Here is an 8005-nt window from a genome sequence, read left to right as displayed (position 1 = left end):
TGGGGCCGACCTTTTCTAACCCGTCCTTCCTCTGGGGAAGACAGCATCGCTGCTCCCATAAATATGGATATAGTGGTCGTCTGGGGAAAACAACTTGCTGCCTTCACACTCCCATTGCAGAAGGCAGTACGACCTTACCACCAGACCGCCTCGTAACACGATTACTTGTAGTACGGGGTCTCGATGCTCTTGGTCTGACTGATATCCTTTGGCTATCCTGGCCTGATTGAATGTGGATCAAAGTTTCAACCAATATAGTCTGCGGGATCATTTCAGCAATCAAGCCCGATTACCACGTCAGGGTTGCAGCTTTGGGTTGGGAATTTATCACCCTACATTCGATGCCCTCGTTCCAATTTCACCGAATTATTTCTCCTGAGTGCATTTAAGTTCTTCACTGTACATAATGAATTTCGACACCACCAGCACAAGCTTTAAACCTTGATCATTCGCTATATGGTACGAGTCATAGTAATGTAATGTTTTCAGTCCTTTTCTACGGCCTTCCCCATATGTTACTTCGACTTAGTTCACACACTGTTCCCAACTTGTCGTTCGGAGTAGCGTTTTGGGCTTACGAGAGGAAAAGTTCTAATCTATTCGTAGTCCATGTCCTGTCACAGTGACTCTTGCTTGTTATCGTTCAGCTGTAAAGCCCTTTCGGTGCCTAGCTACCGTGCCACCCGGAGAAAGCATGAGGGCTAGGATACTGCCAGGTTGCTCAAGGCTAGTCAGGAGAAGTAGGCTCCGAGCCACTGACCTTCTGGTCAGTAAATTCGCGCTCTAACCGCTGATCCATCTCCTCCCCACCCTCGTTAGTCTGTTAACTTGATATTTTGTTACTGTTGACACTACTGGACGTTTGTAATCACTGAGTACTGATGCCTTATCTTTCCTTTCTTATTCAACCATCGAGTTTGTAAGTGGCCACCTAAAAGCCGTGAGACTCAGTGCACGCAAGCGTTTTGCTTTTCATGACTGCTTTTGTGAATGTCGCATGGGAATGCTACGTGTTTTCCCCCTTGATTTCTCATTGCATCTTCGCTTAGGTACTAGTGTAGAAGGTTCATTATCAATGAATCCATTGTCCGATGGACCCTATGGCTTAATGAAATGCAGTTCGCTAAAATGTCTAGGTGTTTCTGGCCTAGTTGAATTACGCTGTGGTTCCCATCTGCATTACTCTTCACGTCCGTGTAGAACTACTTTTCACCAATACCATAAGGTTTATAATTAAATTTCCGGACGCCGAACCTTAGTAGATCGAGCGCTCAAGCAATGTGTTGTACTCGTCCTAGGATTGGTTTGTATGTCATTTTTACCATTTCTGACTGGTTATATCCCTGTTCTAATCAGCTCTTCATGTTCATCGGTGGTTGACTCGAGGAGTATCACGCTCTGTCTACTGCCGGTCCACCTTCACCAGTATTTCTCAGGTTCTGTTGCTGGAATCATGCCCAAATTCATGGACGGGGTGAACCACCGGCGATGGACGATGCACGTGTGCTACTGTAGGGTGGTGGGTATACCAACGCACCATGGAAACGCGACAAGAGCTAATTTGCCCTTGTAATTTGGGATCCATCCCCATGCCACCCCAGGTGTGATCTTCTCTTCTTCGTTAATGCCCACTGTTCACATCTCCGTCCCTTCTTCAGGCAATTCCCAATAATTACAACCCCTATCTTTCATGATTCTGACTGCACTGCAACAATATGATCATGCCTGATGGTATGCTACCTATTATTTGGGAATAAATATTGTTAATATTATTACCTGTATTTCATCCAAAAAACATCTGCGCCTTCTACTCTTTGAAGATGAAACGCGTATCGTTTGTATATTTCGTTTTGACATATTTTCTGCCATAGACTATTTGAAAGCTGAAATTTTAAATACATTCACGCGTTCATCTCTTCATTTCCTCGATCACAATTTTAATAATGTATATAGATAGCGCGCAATCCTGTGGGACACTCTTTTGATTTTGAAGGATTTTGGAGAGCTATTCGTGTACTCTTACACGTGCGGAAATCTTTGAATTCAAAGAACTTATTATGTCCAGATTCGTACCACGATCGCACTTCCTCTCTCTGACGAATCAAAAAATTTTGCGGTTGACGCCGCGCACTTGAAGCTTAAGCTCTTTCCCCGGAGACGTTTCTACCCTCTGCTGAGGCTCATACCCCGCCTACTATAATGAGGAGAAGGAAAAACTGAAATGAAGGAAACTTTCTTTAGGCAATTCTTCTATTGGTCCCAAAAATCCATCAATAGCGAAGGAAAAAATGCGAACGGAGGCTCATTCAATACACGGGGTAATGCATCTCGTGGGCAACACCGTTCGCGAACACTCCGCGCTTCTCTTTAGGTAACTGAGTCGTTCTAAGGTCATCTAATCGGCCGGACACGCAAGAACACCAGATGCTTCACGTTTTCCCATGATCTGCGTTCCATACACGCACCGAACATTGTTAGTTGCGCACACTCTAGCTAATTCACGCCCATCATAATCACATGCACGCACACCCAACAACACCAAATTGGACACCCACTGCCGTCTTTGAAATCGGGCAGTGTTGTCTAGTTATAGTATTTAGAAATTGTGATTTTCTGACCGTCGGCAACTTTGGGCAGCGTTTCAACTCATATCGTAGTGTTCTTTAGCAGACATTTGGACATGTTTTCCTATTTCGTGCTCCGGCTCAGGTAGGCCCGTCTTATTGCCTTGTTTGAATGCCGAAATTGAACAGCCCATAGCCCTCGATGGGCCCAAGAACATCATTGGTCCATACTGGCCTTCATTTTTCATAATTTATTAGCTGATGTTAACTACCATTCTAAGCACGAAAGCCTTCGGCCTCGAAGCCGTTTGTCAGCAAACGCCAACCAATCAGTCGTAAACTTTTGGACAGGAAATTGAGCGTCTTACGCGCACCTTGTTTTAAATATCTGAACCTTCTCACGCGTCTTCTTAAAATATTGTGGATATTAATTGACTATCACGCAATTGTAAACGAACGCTGAAATCAGTCCCGCAAGTTTCGTAATGAACCCCACCTTTGATCAGACGTTGAGCGGTTACGAGTAAACCACATACCGCTCGAATGTCTCATCAGTAGTATCCGCCGTTACATTAGTAGTCAAGGCAGTCAATATACAGTACCGCTATGCGTATGGCAACTTGTTGATATCCGTTAGGTTAGGCTAGCACGCATAATTGAAACCTTGTGTTCATCGACCGGCATAAATAGTGGCTTGGTGTTTACGACAAGTGGCAAAAATGAGCAACAGCTATCACAGTTATGAGCATGGAAGGCCATCGTTGGACATTGGATTAGGTTGCCGTGCATGGACAGGGCCTTAATCAGCGTCACACATGGATACGAGCCCAGCAGTTACGATACGTAGCCGAGGTGAGGAACAACGGTCACCGTTATCATGGTGACCAGCAACGATGCTTCTAGTTGTCCCCATTATGTTTGCGCTTTTTGACGTGTTCTACCTATGGATCGTCATATTCCTAGATGGAACGAGGTTATTTTGCTATCAGTTTACTTAAAGTCAGCTTGAGATCCTGGCTGCATTATTCGCAAGCTAGTGATGAATAACTGCGAAAGATGATCGTCCATAGAGGTGGTTCTCGTATCACCACTGCAAAATTAATGCAGTTGTGTAACACTGTTGTACTTCATGGAAGGCGAACTGCATAAGAAAATGTTTTCTGCTAAAGTTAGCCTAACTAGCTCATCTCGCGTGATAAATCTGAAATGTACAAAGTAAACAGAAGTCACTGACGATTTTTCTGAATGCAATTTGTATAATATATTCCGTGGATGTTATCTCATTCTTTAAGGAGAACCAAAAGCTTTGAAATAAGCTAAAGTGCCATTTTGCGGTTAATCCCTCGAAAGCCAGCAAGAAAACGCGAATTGATTATGGTCCGTGAGCTTAAAATTTTGCTGAAATAAACAGAGTGCAAAAGCAGCATATCACCGGAAGACGCAAACGGATTAGACTGGCCTCCCGTAGAAGTTATAACTCGGAAAATCCTATATTTTTGGCGAAAATAATTAAGGAGTTCTTCTGGTGCGTGGCGTAAATTGGGGTAACAGTAGCTTCCTTCAAAGTTGAGGGAGGTTTGGCTTCGTCCAGTTGATTAAATACCAGGTGGAAATGCTGTGCAGGTGTGATTCTTGGACAGATTTCGTTTGGTCTGAATGCGTCGAAAGGGTTTTTCCTGTGCAACAGTTAAAGAACGTCCTCCTCAGTGAAGACCAGTTTGCTTGGAAGTCGTTTTCAGTTACGATTAAACGAGACTGAATGAGAATTGGTAGCTGAGGCAGAGCACCAAACTGCATTTAGTCTTCTGGAAACCCTAGACGTCACACTTACAGTACTTGTGAGCTCCCTACGTCTGCCCCTCAAACAGAATACGGTTGAGTTATTCCTTCGACGGTGTCTCACGTTCTTAAACAGAACATTTTGTTCTCTCGGGCGAGATCCCGCTTCCCGACCGGCTTTCGTACGTTCCGCTGGCGGGTTCGTAGCGGTTTTTGCATCCTACGAAATACCACATCGTCTTTTGTGCCACCTGTAGCTATCTCCTGATATAATATTGGCACCCCTTTTTTCAAAGGACGCCAAATATCTCTAGACAGATTTCAGAACATCCGACAGCTATCTTCTACGTTTTCGTCCCTCGAGAATAAGGCGATTGACTTATCTCGATGTCTCATGTACTATAATATTCCATTTTTTGTTCATTAGGGCGAAGTCGCGGATTTTGGCTTGTTTTCTTTCGTTCCATAGGCGGATTTCTTGTTTACTGCGGTTCCACACCTTACGGAACGTTTCAAGAGGACGCCCAACCTCTTTGAATAGCTCATGGTCCGTTCGACGCTGCGCTGGTTTCTTTCCAACGAACACGTTTTCAGTCTCGTCAACTTTCTTATCGGTGTTTCTCTACTTCCCATCATCCACGGCTGACCGCATTTTAAGGTGGGCAAGAAATACACACACGACAACAGCTTTCGAAGCGTAAGTTGTTAAAATAAGGCTTGTGTTTTCGTGATTATCGAGAAAAGATAGTTTTTGGCGTGCGAGATGGCCTGCTTGGCCCTTTCGAAAGCAGTGATGGCGGCGGGGGCAAGGTGAAAGATGTTTCTTTTGAGCAAAGTTAATCAGTTAGTGGCTCTAAAATATCTGCACGATGAGGAGTGAACCACCGATAATAGCTGATGATATTGATAAAAAGACGAATTTGGGGGATAGTGGTGGGTATGGGAAAAGACTCCAGGGCCAAAATGCGATCGAGCAAGGGATAAATGCCGGTTGGGTCAATGTAGTGTCCAAGAAAATCTAGGTCAGTATGACGAAACAAGCAGTTGTCAATGTTTAAAGTTATGTTGTAAGTCGAAAGACGTTCGAATGCTGCCATGAGATGGTCTGCAGCCTTAGTTAGGGAGGTGCTAGTGATTAAAATATCGTGTAGATAGGCATACACAAAAGGCAAACGGGTAAAACTGCGTTCATGAAGCGTTGAAACTTTTGAGCTTCATTTCAAAGACCAAAGAGGGTACGCGTGAATTCAAAAATGAAAAACGGTTTTGTGGCAGCTGTTTTGGAGATGTCAAACGGGGCTACGGGTATATGGTGGTATACTCGTACGAGGTAGAACTTGGAGAAAATGTTTGCGTGGCATAAAGTAGTTGCGAAATCGTGGATATGTGGGATGGGTCACCTGTCTGGGATAGTGGTGTCATTGAGAGAACGGTAATCTCCACAGGGTCTTCAATCACCCAAGGGTGACGACCAGTGACTCGATGAAGTGCGGATGATTCCCGGTTCGAGCATGTGTTCGAAATCGTGTTTTGCGATCTGGAGCCTATCCGGATGAAGCCAACCGTAGTTGGTAGAGGCAGGGGGACTTGTCATCTGGATGTGGCGAACGACTGAATAGTGACCGGTTGGGTGTACTGATATGGATGAGTAAGGGTCGGAAAACCCCTAAGTATGTCAGCAAATTGTGAATCCGGTAAGATAGCTCGGATACATGTGGATGAAGTTGGTGCACTATTTCCGTTGACTGAGAGGAAAGTTAGCATATCCAAGAGGCGTTTGCGCCAAACATCGACTGATAGGTTGTAGCTGGTCAGGACGTCTGCACAAATTGTGGGTGTTTGGACGTCGGCCAAAATGAAGACCCACTTGAACGCACGCCGCAATCCGAGGTCAAGGGTGAGGGAACGTTCGCCGTATGTAACGATGCAGGTACCGTTAGCAGCTTGTGACGAATAAGATGTGGAATCGGGAAGTGGATAGCACACCAAGTGTTAGCACACTGACTTTAGCTGCCGCGTGTAAGAGGAAACGTGGACCAATTGAACTATCGGTGGCGTGAAAAAGATGACTTGTGAATAAAGGGCAACAGACGTTCGTCGCCATTACTGGCTGGCCGGGCTGTTTAAAGGACTGTTAGAACGCGGCTTGAAGGAAAAACGCGGTTGACATTCGCGCGCTTTCGGACCGGAAGATTGGTGATACCAGAACCAAGAGGGACGGGTACGAGACAACCATTGAGAGCATGAACGTGATCGATGCTTGTTGATCTCCAGACGTTGCAGTCGATCTGTTAAGGTAGCAAATTTAGCCATACCAGATGGTATGTCACCCACAAGGTGGGAATATACATTATTATTTATTATTATTATAGTTGCGAAATGGAAGCTGGAATTGTAATGGAATCCGTGAATGTAGTGGGCATAGGGCGGAAGACGGGGTTAGCGAGGTTAATCTGATAGGTCTCGTATATGCCGTCCGCCATTTGGGTTAGCTGCACCAAGCTGTGGTCATCAAAGAAGACACTGATGACGCAGGACATGGGGGTTGACGTTTATCGAGCCATAGTTGCCCCATAATTTTCACCGCTGGTTCACGGCCGAAGAGAAGACCGCGCATATAGCCAAGCAGTTGTGACGGCGACCTGTCACCAAGTTCGACTGTGGTGAATGAATCCCATAGCATTTTGTTTTCGGACTTTCCTGTCCCACAGATGACGGCCGCTCGAAGGGCGTCACAGGGGTTTTCCCACAGATCTTCCACTCCCGTTCCTACATCACAAGGAAGATGCTGGATGGCAAAGTAAAGACGGGTGTTTGGGAAGTGACGCGTCGTGTAGTGAAAACAGCATCGACTTGGCGAAATCACACCCGGGGATTCCGGAGATCATAATCTGGTGTAGGAATACAAGGTGCATTCTCGACCATATCCGATTAATCAAAGTGCGACTACATAATGACCGGGCGTTTGAAATTAGGAATTGAAAAGAAAAGTTCCGAAAAAATGTCTGGAAGGACTCGGGCTCACCAAAGCTGTAGGGGTCTGGTCACCCAATAATTTACCTTACAAGGACCGTGAGGCAAAGAAATAAAAATAATAACGCAAGATTGATTATACAATAATAAAGAGTTCAGATGGAACAGACTCACTAATAACTGTTCGTCGTCTGCACAGGTGAACGAATGAACAATAATCCAAACATGGTTTTCCGAGGTCCTCTTCTGAACACTGCATATATAATAGATTCCGAAGGTAGTATGGAAATTTTTTTGATAGCAGAGAGAAATCAGAAGAGAGAATCGAAGCACGTGACCACGTTTGCATTGAGTGAAATTGCACAAACGCGCGTTTTTTAGTTTTCTGCATTCAAACAAAAACGGATATGCAATTGACAGAAAATACGTAATGGTATAACGGAAACAAGATACATGTACAAAACACCGCACTCGTGAGGCTCATCACACCCCCAACTCTACTGTCCTTGCTAGCCGAGGGTGTGCTACACAAACTTGAGCCTTACAGGGCACAAGGGAAAATCCTTCACTGGAACAAGGTGTTCCTATCAGACAGATCATTCCAAGTGAGAATAGGCTCGACCTGCTCTTCTCCAGCACCGGTCTCCATTGGAATGCTTCAAGGCTTCGTCCTGGGACCACCGCTGTTT

The sequence above is a fragment of the Opisthorchis viverrini genome, assembly GCF_000715545.1.
Source record: "Opisthorchis viverrini unplaced genomic scaffold opera_v5_284, whole genome shotgun sequence".
Taxonomy (NCBI): domain Eukaryota; kingdom Metazoa; phylum Platyhelminthes; class Trematoda; order Opisthorchiida; family Opisthorchiidae; genus Opisthorchis; species Opisthorchis viverrini.
The sequence above is the reverse complement of the archived record's forward strand: the minus strand, read 5'-3'. Positions refer to the sequence as shown.